Consider the following 18,315-nt stretch of genomic DNA (forward strand, 5'->3'; position numbering starts at 1 on the left):
TTCTCAGGGAAGGAGGGTATGTATGTGTGCAGGCCCGTGGTGTGCAGGCCGTTTTCTCTGGAGCACCAGGGGCAGAGGCAGAGGGCATAAGCTCTGTGCAAACATCCTGCCTTCTCCCCAGGATATTTTCTTTAATAACAGACCTTGGAAATGTCAACTAGTCTAAATAAATAGTCAATTTTTACAAAGGACAAGCAGCCTGAGAACAAGCGCCCCCAGGACCTGCTTTCCAAGGTGGCTTTGGAAAATTGTGTGGCAGAAAGGCAGCGTGAACTCCTTCCTGTCAGCGTGAGCATTTAGGGTCATGACAGCTGAGCCCAGAGGCAGGGCTTGCAGGGTCCCTGGGGAGGAAGGGGCAGGTGGACCCTGGGCCTGGTGTGGGGTGACTGTCCTAGACAGCCCTTAGAGGATGGACTCCCATCAAATGTGCCTCCCTCCTGAGGACCCTCAGGCAGGGCTGATCCACCTCCTGGAACCCATCTTCCTTTTGTCCATTATGCAGATCTCTGAGTTATGGGAGACACCACTGAAGTATGATCCCAAGGAGCCTGCCAAGGTAAGGGGGGCCCTTCAATCCCTCACTGTGTCCACTGGACAGGGAAGAGACCCTCTCCAGTAAGGGGGACTTACAACCAGTGCCTAACACACTGGGGCCTGGGCCTGGTGGGGGGCTGGAGGAGCAGCTGTTGGCTCAGTACCCCCACAGGGATCAGGAAGCTGAATCTGATCAGGGTTCAAGATCCTGCCAGGGACCACAGCATCCCCACTCCTCCAGGGGCAGGTCCAGCTGCAGCCACCAGCTGAGCAGGGCTCAGGGCCCAGGCTGCCACCATAGCTGAGAAAGCGTCTCAGGGTGCTGTGTGGGCTCAGATGAACTTTGTGGATTTGGTGTCCAGTAAACAGCCACTTCCAAGGCTTGCAGTATGTCAGAGCCTACTGGAGAGAGGGCCATGGGCTCCGGCCGGCAGGTCGGAGCTGCTCAGAGGGCCAGTGGGCCACTGTCAGGGCAGTGGTGAAGGTGGTCTTCCTGGCCCTGGTGGCTCACTGCAGGCACCAAACCCATCACCAATGCAGGAAATGGAGTCCAGTACAGGCAAGGTTGCCAAGCCTGCATGAGCAGGTGAAGAGCCAGGACCGAAGCCCGGGGTCATATCCCCAGCCAGGACAGGGCCTCCAGGACCACCACATGGGGAGAAGGGTGCAGGTTGTGGGGTCTGGGGAGTTGGACTTGAGTCTGGTACACTGGTACCCCTGGAACTTTGGACTGTAGGTCATAGAGCCTCCCAGATCCCCATTTCCTCATCCATGAATCTGGGCAGTGATGTTCACCTCATGTGCTGCTGGAAAAGGGCCAGATGGTGTGCTGGGGTGCCAAGCATGGGGCAGGGCGCTCAGTCAGTGGGGGTTGGTCCCTTTCTCAGGACCTCTGAAGTGGGGGCCAAGGCAGGCTCTTCTCACTGCAGGGACTCAGTCCTCGGGCCTCTAGGGGAGGGGGTTCAGTGTGGCAGATGTAATTCTCCAAAAATGGCCACAGAAGTATCTCTAGTCCCACACGCTCTTTCAAAACCTTGCCAATCCCCCACCAACAGAACTCTTTTCCTTTTCCCCATGTACTCAGGGCAGAGCTCGGGGTGTGGGGCAGCAGGGGCCCTCATGGCTGCCTGGATAAATAGAATTCTGCAGAAGAGATGCCAGGTGACATCACAGACTAGGTCAGACAAGGCAATTCATTTTCTGCCCAGTTTTCTTTCTCTCCGGAGCTTCTCCCTGGGAACCTGGCCACTGTGTTGTGAGGAAGCCCAGGGCCCCCAGGGGGTTGCTCCAGCAACTGTGTCCATGGCCAGACCTGGGAGTCCTAAGCCTTCAGCGGCCCCAGCTGACTTGAGTGGGGCAGAGATGAACTGTCCCAAACCTGCCCAGGCCAATTTGCAGTGTTGTGAGCTAAACCAACATTGTCATTAAGCCACTAAGCTTAAATGGAGTGATCTGGTACATAGTGAGAAATGACAAATGACATCAGCATTCTGGAGCTGGGCCTTTTTCCTGGGTTCTGAGAGTCACGTGCCGAGCATGGGAGGCTGAGTGCCTGCATCTCCCACTCCATCTCTCATCAGATGGACCTGGGAGAGCCCCCACCCAGTGAGGCCCATCTCCAAGTGCCTTTCCGTCCCTCCTAGCCTGAGGTCCAGGCAGGGCTAGACTTGGAGTCCAGAGTTCCTTGATCCTCAGGAATAAACCCCCCTCCCTAAGCCAGTGACTGTGCCTCTCACTGCTCAAACTCTGCCCCTCTAATCGACTGGAGAACCTTGTGCCGTGGGGACTGTTACTTCCCACATGAGAGAATTGAGGCCCCGGGATCAGCTGAGGCCCCTGTCTAATGTGTCCCGGCTTGACCTTGGAAGAGGCACAGCAGAGAATGACGCCAAAGCCTCCACTCTAGATCGCTTCCCAGCGCCCCCACACCAGCCACTGCCTCCATTGCTGGGGCAAAGCAGCAGCTCTCAGCCATGGGCACCCCCATCAATCAATACTTTTAATTACTTATATGATTGACTAATAAAATTCTCCACTGACTAATTGATTTTTTGATCAAAGGAGAGCCTCTGTTTTTATTAAAAGCCTACTTAGATGAATTTTTCTTTTTTCACTGAAATGGGAGGTTGTATTTCTTTTGGTCATTTTGGAAGAAGAAAAATGGGAGAGGTGGGGAACAGGGTGAGACACAGAGGCCAAGATTACAGGCCCAAACTGAGAGGCCCTGCGATAAATTACCAGCAGCCCCACTCATCTGCTCTGCTACATGCCCGGAGACTCGGGCAGTGGGTCAGGCTCTGACCAGAGGGACCCTTGGAAATTCATTTTACCCAGCCCAGGCCTTGCCAGAGCTGCCTCTGTTGTGGTTAAAAGTGAACTGTAAACGTTCTCTTGATTTTAGGAAAGTACTGGTTTTTAAATTATACAAGTAACTCATTCTTCATGCACAATTTGGAAAAGACAGGAAAATCTAGCAAAACAACAAAGTAATAGGAGATTTCCCTCAGCCTGGGCCACAGCCCGAGAGGGCAGCTGATGAAGCAGCTGCCAGCAGAAACTGCAGGGCTGATGCCCACCCCGTAGGGCTCTTTGGTTCCAGAGAACTGTCACCGCAGAAGCCAGGACCCAGAGAAAGCCACTCAAGGCTACCGTCAGTGACCTTCATGTTTGTTTTCTTTACTTTACCACATTGGCACCCCACTGATTTGGTAATGTCCCATGGTTCGCACTGACCTTTAGAGCTGTGTTGTAAATAGCTCCTGAGGGGCCATTTTCCATGGTCTGTCCTTCTGGCACACACCCAGACAGTACCAGGCATCTGTAGGCAAGGAGCTTGGTGTGGACGGTTAGGGTGAGGGAAGGTGGGGTGTTTAGTGAAGGAGGAACAGGGAGCAGAGAGCAGGACTAGGCCTGGGAGAAGGGCACCCACCAGTCCATTGGCCACCCCTTCTGTCTCTAGTCTCAGGCTCCCCACTGGGACCTGGATGCTTCTACAAGGGGTCCCCAGGGCCTGGCCCCTCCCCATTCTCAGCCTTATGGGGGAAGGGGTGCCCTGCACCAGCACAGTTCTGGGCCCCAAGTCTATCACGTGCATGCTCACAGCTGTCCCACTGCCCCTGATCCCACTCTGCCCTCACTTCTGGTAACTGGTGCATACCCTGTAACCAGGACAGGATGGCATGTGGCGGGTGCTCAGTGACCACCTAACAGGTGGATGTTGAGTCAATCCCTGTCACCCATGAACACTCACTGTGGCTCCCAGCAGACCTTCCCAGCCAGCCCTCAAGCCAAGCTGCGGTGACCTAGATGTCTGCTCCATAGGAAGGTCATTACTGATGTGCAGAATGATGGCTAACGGTGCCCCTCTGTCTCATACCAGCCCTGTGCACCTAGGCCACTGTGATGTCCTCATGGACAGAGGTAGGAGCAGCCACAGAGGGGCCCAGAGACTCACTGAGCACACAGCCTCTCTGCAACAGGTTCTCTGCAGGGGATGCTCAGGATCATGTGGAGATCCAGTCCTGCTCAGCCAGTGCCCAGATGACCTGTCCCCAGCTGGATGTGAAGTCCCCAGACCGGGCTGAGGCCAGGAGGCTGTCCCAAACCTACCACAGTATGAGGAATCCAGAATGACTCTGGAACCCAACTTGACTTTTAAATAAAATAAAATTCACTGGGTGTTTTTTTTTTCTTATGCAAAAATAACATCTGCTCAAACCAGAAAACTGAGAAATAAAAAACCATAAAGAAAAAGGTCTCTATCCTCCTTCCCTGAGAGCTAATGGCATGGAAAGTGAGGACATTTCAGAGGTGCAAAGGCCCAAGAGGGTGCCAACTACTCCTCTCCAGATCTCAGCACGACTGGGAGACATATTCGTGTCCAGGTCCACTATGACCTCCAGGTTGCTGGCTGCTCTTGATATGGTGAGTCACTCCCTCCTGGAAGCTTTTCCCTCCCTGGCTGGGGCCAGTGGAACAGCAGCAGGTGGTCAAGGGGGCCTCCAGCCCACACAGAAGATCCCTGGATCTTACTTCACTAACCACCCGCCCCTGTCCCCCAGTACCCCAGCCAGCTCCACCCTCTCATCCTGATGTGTGGACTTCGGAATGTCCAGGGATTCCCCACTCTTGGTCCTCTTTGTCTACACTCCTGCCTCAGTGATCTCATCTGGGCTGTGGCTCTCGTGCATCTGTGAGCTGATACTGCCCACCAGGATCACTCTGACCCTCAAAAGGCAACTCAAGGGCAACAGGGGTAACTTGTACCAACTCCTGATCTATGCCCAACACTCATACCTCTCCCCCAACACCTGCTCCCCATCACAGCAGGTGGCAACCTCATCCTTCCAGGTGCTCAATTCAAAACTCTGGAAGTTGAGCCTCTGGGACCCTGTCCTTACCCTTTATCAGCAAACCTTCCTACCCCACCCAGGGGTCCCAGCCATGCTGGCCCTCAACTAGACCATTGCAATTGGTTCTGACAGGTCTCCAGCCCTACATGGCCCCTTGCTGATCATTTTCAATGCAGTGATTATATGGACACAGAAGCTAATCCTTCACTTGTGGTGTACTCTCTGGCCTGCTCCTCATCTCTCTCCCTCTAAAGAAAACCCACTGCCTCTAAATGGCCTTCAGTGTCCACAGGACCCAGCCTACCACCTTGCCAACCTCATCTCCCAAAGCCTTCCTCCTCCCTGTGCTCCAGGCATGGTCACCTCCCTGAGGGTCCTGGAGCCCACAGCCATGTTGCCTTAGTCCCCCCAAAGCAGGGCCTGAGATAATAACTTGGGGCAGGTAGTTAATTTCGGAGGTGATGCCAGGAGGCAGGGGTGACAAAGGGAAGAAAAATCAATAGAGATATATTATGAGTGGGGGTTGGGCTCTGGGACCTTCTGAGAATCTTCCAGAATCATTCACTGGGAGGATGCACAGCTGTGGCATTGTCCATGCTCCTGCCCCCCTACATAAGTGTTGCCCCAGCTTTACCTCACTGTACCTCTAGTCTGCCTGGACCCCAGGAGAAAAGGGAAAGACCCAGGGCATGGCTCAAAGGGGACACTGTAGTGGAGGTGACTCTGCATGCACAGAATTGTCCCCACAGCTGTGGCTGAAGACAGGCAGGCCAACAGCTATACCAGGGAACAGCCAAGGTCTTTCCGTGGCAGTCTTTTCTCAGGGCCTAGCCTGGAGTGTCCCTCCCCCCAGAGTGACATGCTCCTCACTCACTTCCTTCAGATCCCTGCTCAAAGCTGGCCCGGAGCCCCTATTGATGGAGCCCTGTTGCCGCCCCCTCCATCCTCGTGGTTCTGCACCTGTAGAGCTAGGAGAGCAGATTTCATCACCTCCTGATGCAGAATACATTTATCTGTTTAATTGCCAGCCTCCCCCACTCGAGCACAAGCTCCTGAGAGCAAGACTTGCTGTGTGGTTTGCCACCCTAGAGCCTGGAGCAGATGGGCACACGGGAGACCCTCAGTACATCTCTCTGGATGAGTGGATGACTTCTAGCAAAAAGAGAAATGGATCCAAAGGAAAGATATAGAGAAGGAGAAACAGCAGCTGTCATATTTAAACTTTTATCATGGAAGAATTCAAGCATATGGAAAGTAAGCAGGATGTACAATGAACTTCTAAGTGCCATCACCCAGATGTGACGATTATCACCCTTTGTTATTCTTGTATCACCTACACCTCCATCAACTCCTCACTCTACTCAGTAACTACTTTTGAAGGTAAAATTTACATATATTTTGTAGAAATAAACAAAGACCACCCCAATGAGAAAAGCAAAGGATATTTACTCCAAGTTTGTGACAGCAGGGAAGCTGGCCCTAGTTGCTCTCATGTCTGAGGATACTCACAGTGGGAAAGCCTTCTAGTGGAAAAAGCGAAGGTGTCATCTACCCCCTTCTTGGATGCTGTTGGCCTGGGGAAACTCCCTGGGCTAATGATCAGTGAGTCATCCTATGTCATTGATTAGGGGGTGCACATCTGGCTTTCTCAAGTTGGTCTTAAGTTGTAAATTGGAACCAGAATCAGGGAAGGTGTTTGGTCATTAATCAAGGCCTTGCCATTTGGGGCTAATTGTTACAGAACTTTAACTTCCTATATTGTCACCAGAGATAGCAATCTGGCTTCCTGCCAGTCAGACATATAGCAGGGCTCATTAGTGTATACAAGGGATTGGTTTCCTGGGCAGGTTTCTGCAGGCTGTGGGTCAGAGTTCTATTTTATGTATGGTTGGGTCATTGTTCACTTGTATATTCAGTCTCTTAGTTGAGATATATAAATATTAACTATACAATTCTGATAAATAAATATACCTGTGTCACATATACTCCTGGTGTTATATAGAACAAGATTTGAATTGTTTTTAATTGCTAAAAATTTTTGAAACTTAGTAGATGCTCAATAAATTTTGGATGAATGAAAGAATAAGTGAATATAGTTAAAATTTCAGATCATTGCAAATTGGGAAGTTGCAAGAGGGAGAAGAGTGGAATAGAAGCACACTATCATCCTTATGTCATGATAGAGGAAATATAGTCACTGCTTCCATTTAGACTTGGTAGAAAAATGTAAATTTTTGTATTAATTTTAAAAGTAAATACTAGAAAAACAGAAACATAATGGGTAGCTTTCAGTAAATAAAACAAAAAGAATTTAATTCAGTCATTTATTTGAATATTTGTTGAGGGCTTACTGTGTTCCAGGCTTTGTTCTAGGTGTTGGAGGCACAATGAACAGAAAAAATTCCCTGCCTCCAGGAAGCTTACATCCTTGTGAGAAAACAGAAAATAATCAAAATAAACAAGTCAATATGTAGCATATCAGTGAAAAATGCTAAGGTGCAGCAGAGGACATTTGGCAAAAGAGGACCCAGAGGTGGCAGTGTTTGCTGGAAGACTGGGTTATGGCTGCATGGCAGGCAGCTCTGAGATGACCTCAATGATCCTGAATACTAGCATTCACACCCAATGTAATCTGTGCCCCTTGAGTGTTGGCTGAGTTTAGTGCCTCATTTCTAGAGGATAGAACATGGCAGAAGTGAGGAAGTGTCACTTCCAAGATTAGGTTATAAAAAAACTGTGGCTTCTGTCTAGGCCACTCTCACATGGGGTTGCTGGTCTGGAAAGAGCAGGCCACTGTGCCGTCAGAGCTCAGGCAGCTTATGGAGAGGCCCAGTTAGTGAGGAACTGAAGTCTCTTACCAGAGGCAGCAAGGAGCTGACACCTGCCGCATAAGAGGGTTTAGAAATGAGTGCTCCTCCAGTTGATCTTCAGATGAGACTGCAGCCCCCACCTAGCTCCAGTGCATCCTTATGAGAAACTCTGAGCCAGAATTTCCCAGCTAAGCCTCTCCTGACCCAGAGCAAATAAACACAGACGCTCACTATTATAAAATGCTTAGTGGGGGGAGGGGGGAATTTGTTACATAGTAATAAGAAATTAACACAAGCTGTGGAACTTGAACAACTAGACAAGTGGAACCATTGATAATCTTGACTAGAGTAATTTCAACAGGAGAATGGGGAATGAATACAAATGTAACTATTTGGGGAAATCTTACTCTACAGGGAAGAAAAGAAGTTGAATAGTAGCTAGAAGTCTAAAGGAGATCAAGAAAGGGGCTTGTTTTTTAGGGTGGGAGAAATTATTTTTTGTTTGTATGGTTTTATAGGAAATATCCAGTGGAAAAAGAAAAATTGCTGATGCAGGAGAGATTAACTGGGTAAACGACCTTGAGTAGGCATGAGATGGTAAGATCCAGCACACAAGGGGTCCCACTAGCTGCAAAGACAGTTTATCCATAGGAGCAGATGCCGAAGGTACTGGGAGCAGGTACTGGTAGGTGGGCAGGTGTGAGTGGAGCTTGTGGACATTACTAATTGCTTCTGTTTTCTCTGGAAAATATAAATATACATAAAGTAAGATATACAGCTCCTGCTGAAAGCATGGCATTTCAAGTAGGGAAGAGAAGGTATAAAATAGCTGTCTTAGAGAAAGGGGGAAGGAATGATTCAGAGCCTACAGTGTGACTGCCAGGCGACTCTGAGCCCCTTGAGGCTGATGACCATGGATTTGAGGTAAGACCAGCCACATGTTCATGGACTCTTCACCAGCCTGTTAGGCTTGAGGGCAAAAGTCAATTAAAACACCCGTGAGATAATATTTTGTACCTAACATACTGGCTAAATTTTTTCTTTTCCTTACACTTTTTACTTGGAAACAATTTTAAACTCAGTGCAAAGAACTTCCTTATGTCACTTACTCAGATTCATCAACTGCTCATATTTTGCCACATTTGTTTTCTCTGCCCAGCCACCCCATGTGTATTCATGTATGTGTGTGTGTATAAGTAATTTCTTTCCTGAACCATTTGACAGTAAACTGCATACAGCCATGCCTCCTTACTCCTAAATATTTAAACCTTTATCTCTGCCTACAAGGACATTTTCCCATTTGACCATGGTACAAGTTCAGAAAGTTAACACTGATACAATTGCCATCTATTAGTCATACTTTAATATGTTATCTGAAGTCATACCTTAGTTTTGTCAGCTGCCCTGATATTGTTCTTAATAACAACTTTCCAGTCAAGGATACTGTTGGCATCTCATGGTAACAACCAAGATTTGGGCACTGGATGTTGTTACTGGGGTGTTTGCAAAACGTTTAAAGATTGAGTGAATCCAGGATTGGTGAGGGCATGGGTCAAGGGCACTCTTGTTCTCAGTCAGTGGGAGAGTGATGATGCAGCCATTTAGGAAAGCCAGTGGCCACACCCATCCAGCGCTGATGTGTGCACACTTGGACACTGCCATGGCACTGGTAGGAATCTCTTCAACTCAATCTAGCACGTGAATACACAAAACAGCACATGGGAAACAGCCACAGTGCCCATCGACATGAGGTTAGCTTAAGAAACCATAGTACTTCCTTCCTAAAGAAGGCTAAGCATGTGTGGAAAACAATGAGCCAGATCTGTTTAAGTCCATGAATTATTACTGGAGAAGAAGCAACTTACAGAATGTCACGTAGAGTCTGATTTTTTTTAGGTAAAATAAGATGTATGCATCTTACATTGGTGAGTGTGTTTGTGTGGAGAAAACTCTGAAAGGACACAGTGCAGTCTCCTAGGCAATGTTACCCCTCTGAGTTATGTGGGGAGGGGTGTGGAGTTTGAAAATATGGGAGCAGAAAATTACAATTTTTATTTCATATACTTCTAAACTATGTGAAGATTTTATAGCAGCAACGTATTTCTTCTGTAATTAAAAAAGCATTAAGAGGTAAGAGGTGAGGAAGGGACAGCCAGCTCCCAAGCCTACAAGACTCGCCAGTATTACAGAAGACTAAGAAGCTTTAAAAATAAAGAAAAGGATGTTCATCACAAGTGGGTCAATAAGATTTGGAAACAGAGAAGGAAGAGAAAAATCTTGGCGGTGTTCACTCACACGTGCCCTGGAAGAGGAGGAGCTTTGGCCCAAGGTCCGGGCTCCCTGAGAAGTGACCCCACATGCTCTCCCAGCCTGAGGGTCTTGAACATTCCAGGTGTCAGCTCCTCTGCCCTGATGCTGGCTCCCCACCATGCTTCAGGAAGTAACTAGCTTCCCTGAGTGGTGCATGGAGTGTGAGCCATAAGGCTCAGGGCAAGAGGCCTCAGTCAGGCTGTGCCATTCTTCCCTGCATCCTGATCTTACGGATGAGATGGATGGTACTGCATGTGACTATGAGGACAGATCCTGGAGCCAGACTTCACATTCTGGCTGAATTCACATTCCTGGCCTACTGCCTACCGACTTGGGCCAGTTCCCTCAGCCTCTCTGTGCCTCAGTTTTGACACCTATAAAATGTCCCCATGAAGTTATTGGAAGATCAAATGAGTAAATACACCAAGTACTTAGTATAGTAGCTGGCATGTAGTGAACATCAAATAATACTTTATTTGTATTATTATTCCTGGTAGTTACAGTGGGTACACCTGGTCTTGTCTCCAAATGTAACGGGAATGCAGCTAGGGTCTCACTGTTATGTGTGGTGCTGGCTAATAGTTGTCCATAGTGATGTGCACTAGCTAGGGATGCTTTCAGCTGCAAGGATTCCAAACACAGCAACTTAAACAAATAAGGTTTTGTTGTGCCTCAGTTTACAAGAAGCCTGTAAGTAGATAGCTGCTTGTCCAAGTTTAGCAGTTCAGCCAGTCTCAGCAAGCATTTAGCTTCTCTTTCACACATTTTTTTGCCTCAGTGTTGCAATGTGGCTGCACCAACTCCTGGCATCACATCCTTCTTCAAGGTAGGAGGAAGGGAAAGGAAGAGAACTGAAAATACCAGCCACATTTGGTTTTCTCATCAAGAAAACCAACCTTTGCAGAATCCCCCAGCTGACTGCCAATTATGTCTCATTTAACAGAACTATATCATTTGACCATACTTAGCTTGAGACAGGCTGGGAATAGAGTTCATTTTTCAGCCTTGACAGTGCAGATAACAAGGAAAAGGAGGTGGGAAATGATCTCACAGAGCCTGCCACCGTTTGTTTTATCCCATTAAAGAACAAGCTATGTGACCATATTTTACTAAATCAGGAGTGGGTGGTAGAGTTCACCAAATATTCTCTCAACAGTGGAACTATTGCAGTGTTTCTGTCCCTCTCCTGCTCTCGGTGGCCATCTACAAAGAGGCCTACCTGTTGTGAAATAGAGGGGAGTATCCAGCTGTAGGGACCAGCAGGGAGTGTATATTCTCTTGGAGACTTAGCAGAACTGAGAGCCGTGGTGACCAAGATTCAGGGCTTTCAGAGCCCCCAGATCCTACTTCCAAACTCAGCCACCTCTCTATCAGGAATGGCCGTTGCTGCCAGCCCCAGGCCGGCGGAGGAGCAGGAAGCTGTCAGGTTGCTGGATCCACCTCTGCTCATTTCCTCCTGGACTGTTACCCTGTCTTCCATCTTCCAGGCTCCTGGGAGCATTGGGCAGGCGGACCTGGAATTTGGCGGCTCCCAAGTGTGACAGACACAGCCTCCCTTTACATCCGCTGGGCAGGCCAGGCTGATGGTATCTAGTTCCTGAGACCCCTCAGTGAACTCAGACCCCAGATTCTCTCTCTCGATAACAGCTTCACCTTTTTCATCTCTTTTAACAAATAACAACTCCTGGCTGAAACCCAAGCTCCTGGCTGAATACTAACTCCTGGCTGAAAATTTCTTGCTGCTTCCCAGACACGAGCCTGGCCTGAGAGGAATGGGGAGGAGAGGCAGGCTGAGTGTGCAGGACTTCCTGCATGCCCAGGGCCACTAGTGCCTCCCAGGGACCCAGTTCCGCATCAATAAAGCAAGGGGCGGGTCAGATGCTTCCTGGAGCTGCTGTCCTTGGTACACATTCCACGGGTTCCCTGCCCACTGTCTCGATGCCTTGGGGCCAGGTGTTGGCTCTGCAGCATGGCCACCTTTGGCAGGAGGGCCATGGCCATGGTCCCAGGCCTTAGAGGAAAGGCAATTCGTTATTTTTGAGTTTGTGGAAAATGCAGTTTGAATAATTTTGCATCTAGGGAGGAAATAATATCTCTCCCAAGAGGCTAGAAAAGAAAGAAAACACAATTTGCCCTGACATCCATCCCTTGGACTCTGCTCTTACTACCTGCATTCAGGGCCATTGAGAGGTGGCAATCCTCCCGCAGAGGAAGGGAAACACGCACTGCAGCAAACAACAGGTTTTTCCTCAAGTCAGTAACAAGGGGATGCTTTCTTTCAGGATGATTTACACCTTTCCCCTCTAGCCCCTGCACAGAGCAATACTTTGACTATTCAGAGCACCCGCCTGTCCTGTTGGGGCCACTCCTGGCAGGCAGACTCAGTCCCCGCACAAAGTCACAGCCCAGCTGCAGAACCCCTCACAGCCTGTGAGGTTATGTTATTGTTCGCTCCATTTTCCAGATGAAACTGCAGGGTGGGAGGGCTGCCCATTCCTGAAACTGCAGCCAGAGCCAGGACCCAGGCCACTAGCTGTGCCTCCACCATGGCTGTTTTTTGCCCCAGCTTCTCTGAGGGCCAGTCAAGGGTGTCTTGAGCCAGCCTCTCCTCCCCTCTGTAAAGCTTATCAGCCCTTATTTTATTTCAGTTTCTCACAAAGACATGAAACAAGGCTGTAGATGCAGCGCGAGATTAAGGGCTGAAGCACATCCAGATCAGGAAATTCCGAGTGCAGTCTCCCAGCACGGCTCCAGCAAACCCGGTCTCCCAGGGTCACCTGTCTGCCAGCACGGAGGGATGGCAGGGGACTGGTGTGTGCTGTGGAGGCACCTGCATCCTCTGGAACTTCCTGAGGTCCAGAGGCTCTGATTCCCCAGCAGCTCCCAGGGACACCTCCATCTTCCTCCCTCAGGCCAAGTACAGCCATTCCCTGGTTCCTGCATCCTGGGGTTTCCCACTGTAGTCAGCTGTTCCCATGGGGTCCAGATATACTGTTATTTTCCCATCTTCACAATCCCTCTTTGGCCTCACTTTGCCCCTCAGCTTCTCCCCTATGTCTTTGCTCCTTTTGACAGTAAGACAGTTCAAATGGTGGCCCTGCATCTGCCTTGTCCCTCACACATGCTCCCAGACCTCTGCAAAGGCTCAGCACCCTCACTGCCACTGCCCTCCAGTTTCTGCCCCCAAATGAGTGTTTGGCCTCACCTATGGCTGCCAGCAGTGCCTCAGCGCCGCAGCCCCTGCTGCTCCTTGTCTGCTTGGGGCTCCAGGCCCTGGCCTACCACCTGAGTCCTCTAGCCCCTCCACACTCACTTCTGTCTCTTGGCTCTAAAGACTGTCCAGGCCAATCACGACCTCAGCCCCCCACTCCAGCTCAGTCAGGTAACTAGGCTTGAACCCAGCCTCTGGGTGTCCCCAACCCCGCCTGCCACCACTTTCCTCTGGAGGCAAAACCAGCTCTTCCCTTACAACCCATATCTAATCCTGTGGTCACTTTTAAAGTGCACCCAGGACCCAACACCTCAGTCATCTCCCTTCTACTGCCCAACTGGACCCTGTCAAAATGAATGACTGCTCAAAATCTTAAAGGACCCCTTTTCCTGAACCCAGATGCAAGCTGATGCCCCCGTCTCCCTCTGTTCTGCCCTGCCTCTTGCCCCCTTGGTCTCTTCCAGCCACCCTTGTCTCCTGAGCTACCGCAAACATACATCCCTGCCCCCAGCTCTGCCACCAGCATCCCATGATGCTCCGTCTTCAGGTCTTTTCTCAAATAACACCTTCCCTGCCATCCTACTTTACACTGTACCCCCTACCTTAGCACTCTAGTCCTCTCCATATCAGTCAGATCTTGCTGAGTAACAAATGAGCCCAAAACTTAAGTGACTTAAGACAGCACTTGGATGTTTCTATCTCATAGTTTCTGTAGGCCAGGAATCCAGGTGTGGCTTAGCTGTCTGTCTGGCCTAGGGTCTCTTGAAGGCATCATTCAAGGTGTCTGTTGGGCTGGGGTTATTTCAGGGCTGGACCCACCTCAGGCTCCCTCATGAGGCAGTGAGCAGGAATTGGCTCCTCACAGACTGCCCTCAGTCCTGTGCATGGGGTGCACCATAGCTGCTCAGAACATCAAAGTGACTGAGGGACAGAGAGGGAGGGAGAGTCAATGAGACAGACCTATGGCCACTGGTAACCTCCTCTTAGAAACCACATCCCATCACTTCCGCCTTTTCTACCCACTAGCAGCAGCTCCAGGGATAGCCCAAAAATGTGAGTCCCCGAGGCACTCCCTGGGACTGGCTACCACACGGCCCCTGAGGTTTTCAGAGTACCTCTTCCAGCTCATGTAACACAGTTTGCTTGCATACTTGGTTCCTGGTCTGTCTCCCAAAAAAATGCAAGCTGTCTGTGGGCCAGGCTTTTTGTGCTCTTCTGGGAGGTACCCTCCCCACCTACAGCAGCAGCATCTCAGCACAGAGCAGGCTGAACAAATGGGTGTTGGATGGGTGCTGGTGAACTTAAGGTGGTGCTCTACAACGTGAGGTGAATAAACCACCGTCCACCCCAGTGACTGTATCTTCTGTGTTACAACGGATCTAGTGACAGGCACAGAAGGCTGATTTCTGCAAAAGTGAAAACAACTGGGCTGTCCTGGTTACCACAGCCACAGCGGCCAAGAAATCACAGTCCTACACCCTCTCTGAGACCGGGCCTCACCCCTGTGCAATGAGATGGCCCCCGTGCCTGACCTTACACCTCAAGGACTCTATAAGGAAGTGGTGCTAATTTCCTTCTTTTCAATATGTGCTTTCAAATATTAAAAATATCATAATTTGTTAAAAAACACTCTGGGGAATATAGTTTGGCATCATCTAACAGAGCTTTAAAATGCACACACTCCTTGGCCCAGTGATACAAAGCCCAGAATTACTGACTTCTCACTAGCATCACACATGAATGCAAAAATACGTGTACAGATACTGATGTGCAAGATCCCGGCCCACCAAATATTCTGGTTGAGAATTTCTGACCACCTAGAGTCCCCTCTGCAGCAGGTGGACTCCGGAGGCCCCTACTGGGGAGGAGACAGCCCCAGCACAGGTCACACGTCCTTCTGCAAATGCTGTTCATCTGAGTATCTGCCTGGCAATGTCACTGCATGAGGGCTGTGCTGTTACTAATAGAACCATAGCTTGCCAGGCAGAGCAGGAAGATTTATAAAATGCCCCAGGCATGACAGATCTGCCCTTTGAGTGTCATTTGCTAAAGGAGGTTCCATGGTGACTCATTCATAGACTGAAGGGCCCTGGCATCACAGTCTGATCTGGGGAGCCTTGGAAGAGGGTCACAACTCAATTTGTCTTTGTGCTGATGGGCCCACGGGGCCAGAAGGAAACACAGACCATGAGGCATTGACTCAGTCACTTCAGCAGCAGTAGGGAGGCATTTTTGGACTGGCCCTAACTCCTGGTGAGTGAATCATATTTGGCACCTGCCCTCCTTGACCCAGACTCCCTGATGTGACCTCTAGTCCATGGTGTGACAGATTGCATTTTCCAAAAATTACCACAGCAATATTCCTGCCCTAAAGCTCTTCCAGAATCTTGCTCATCACCTCCTTCTCCACCAGTAAGAGATGGATTCTATTTCCTTTCCTTGAAATTGGGCAGGCCCTCATGACCACTGTGATGAATAGAACACAGCAGAGATGTAGGGTGACTTCTGAGGCAGGTCACAAGAAGGAACATGGCTTTGGCCACCATGTTGTAAGGAAGCCCAGATCCTGCAGGGCAGCATGTCTGCGCCCTGGCTGGCAGCTCCGGTGCAGGTCAAAGGTCTGGGCCAACAGCCAACACCAACCACAGCCCCCTGACGGAGCCCTCAGATTATTCCAGACACCCTGGAAGCCACCCTGAGCTGAGCAGCGTAAAACAGAGGCAAACTGCCCCAGGCGAGTGTTGCCCAAATTGCAGACTCAAGAGCAAAAGAAATGATGGGCTGAGACTCAGTTCGGGGACAGTGGACAGTTTGTTATTTAGCAATGGACAAAAAAACAGTGCCCTGGGTATCCCTCAGCCTTCCCGGGGTTTCTCTGTTTCTCTGGGATGCACATGATTGACAGGCTCTGTGGTGTGGGGCTCCTCATTCTGCAGGAGTTCCAGCTGGTCTGGGTGTGTGAGAAGCCTGAGAGCTTCATTCACCTGAATCTGCCGCACACGCAAAGGGAACGTGCCTCGTTCCAGGAAGCCCTGTGTCAGGGGTTTTCTGTTTGATAGGAAATGTTTTCATGGTAATGACATGCTAGGAGTTAGCCTTCACAGTTAGATACTTGGTCATTTTGTCAAAGATGTAAGGTCTCTGAATCCCTCCTATGGACTTGCAGCAAGCTGAGGTCTGGCCTGCAGAGAAATTGCTCTTTGAAAACCTCCACTTATAAGTAGCAGTAATGAGGCTGCTATGAGCAGCACTGAGCAGGTGTATTGTGGGGCATTGAACAACACGCTGAAATTCCCCAGAGTAACTCACCAAGTGACGGCCTGTGATCTTACATACAATACATATCATATGATTACGCCTACATCAGTAATGTCCATGAAGTCTTCTTTATTAAAACAATGCTGTCCTGTTATTATGTGATGGGGCAGGGCACTCAGAAGCCTATTTCCTCCATCTCTTGGGCTTCATGGTGCCCATTTGGGGTCACCAGGGAATCCTTGATTAACATCACCGCCATCTCCCTCATCCTCTCTGGGCCTCCAACAGCCCACACGATCAGCAGTCCTCTGACCTCCAGCCCAGCAACTGTGGAACAAAGCTCCCATAAGGGCTGCCACCCCTGAAATGCACAGACAGCCTCCCCGTCAGCATCTCCTTCCCAACCTCTGACTGCTAATAAATACATTCCAATGTGTCCATAAATCCATAAATACAAAACAAACTGAAAAATTAAAACCACAAAAATACCTTAAACACCAACCCTCCAAAATAAAAAACAAAACTAATAATGCTCTACGTTCATCATCATTAATTTCTCTACAGTCTAGTATCCTGGGGTGGCCACAACACAGCACTACATAGGGCAGCTTCAACAACAGCGATTTGCTAACACACAGCCCTAGAGGCTGAAAGTCCCAAATCAGGGCTGGCTCCTTCTGAGGGCCCTAAGGGAAGGGCCTGAGGCCTCTCTCCTCGGCTGTGTATCTTCACATTGTTCTCTTTCCATGTGTGTCTGTGTCCAGAGTTCCCTTCTACAAGGACACCAGTTACATTGGATTGAGACCCACCCGATGACTTCATTTTTACTTGATTACATCTGTAAAGACCTTATCTTCAAATAAGGTCACATCCTGGAGTACTGGGGGTTAGAACCCAACATACAGATTTGGGGGAGATAATTCAACCCATAACACAATACAGAGAAGAATATTTATGTTATCTCCTTAGTAAGGTTCTATGACTCTGTGGTGGCCACAGCAGCATCACAGGCAACCTTACAGCCAGACTGGGCAGGCAGAGGTCCTGGAGACCTTGGTCAGTCTCTCTGGGGCCTCAGTTTCTCCATCTGCATGACGAGGTGGCCACTCAGGGCCCTTCTATCCCTGAGATTGCTCAGGGTCATTTGTCCCTGGCTTTAGGTCACATAAGGCTTAGGGCCCTACCTTGGGTTGGCCCAGTTTGGGGGTCACCAGGCTCTTCTCCAGGGCTGCTAAGGGCAGGGCATACAGGGAAGGTATCAGTAGGTCTCCCTGGGAAAAGCCAGGTTCTTGTATCATTAAGGACTAGGAAGCAGCTCTCCCTGAGCTTCCTCACTCCTGGCCCTGCAGGAATTGTCCCTGGGGCCTGTGTGGTCACAGCCCAGGAGAAGCAGAGGGCACACCTAAAGCGATGACTAGGGTTCAGTGTCATTGCATAGAGCTTGGGGGGACATGGTGCGAGGCTCGCACAGTATGGAGCTGGTAGCTACGACAGCTACCAGACCCCCAGAGCTGGTAGACAGTGTGGCTGAAGGAGCAGGACCCCTAAGGGGAGGTGGGACTTAGCAGGGAGGGGCTGGGGGATAAACACTGTCCCCTCACATGGATCTCCTCCAGGGCTTCCATGAACAGAGGACAGTGTGCTCTAGCTGGGGGATGGAATGCTCCCTGGCAGGCTGGCGCTGGCTGGCCCAGACACCGGCTTGCGCACCCTGCTGTCCATCCCTACCCAAGTGTGGCATGTGCACAGGAGGAAGTGGGTGGAGCTGAGCAAGCACGGCCCTCACCACAGAGGGCTGATGGCCCCTCACAGCTCATCACGGCAGGATGGCCAGACCCAC

General features: G+C 49.9%; 1 long non-coding RNA gene across 1 annotated transcript; it reads left to right on the forward strand.

The window, feature by feature from the left end:
- Positions 1 to 206: 206 nt before the first annotated feature.
- LOC118969176 (uncharacterized) lies at positions 207 to 4,208 on the forward strand. Its single transcript, XR_005057089.2, has 3 exons — positions 207 to 288; positions 503 to 556; positions 3,914 to 4,208. It is a non-coding gene; the product is annotated as an uncharacterized lncRNA (long non-coding RNA).
- Positions 4,209 to 18,315: the final 14,107 nt, after the last annotated feature.

The sequence above is a fragment of the Manis javanica genome, chromosome 7, assembly GCF_040802235.1.
Source record: "Manis javanica isolate MJ-LG chromosome 7, MJ_LKY, whole genome shotgun sequence".
NCBI classification, from domain to species: domain Eukaryota; kingdom Metazoa; phylum Chordata; class Mammalia; order Pholidota; family Manidae; genus Manis; species Manis javanica.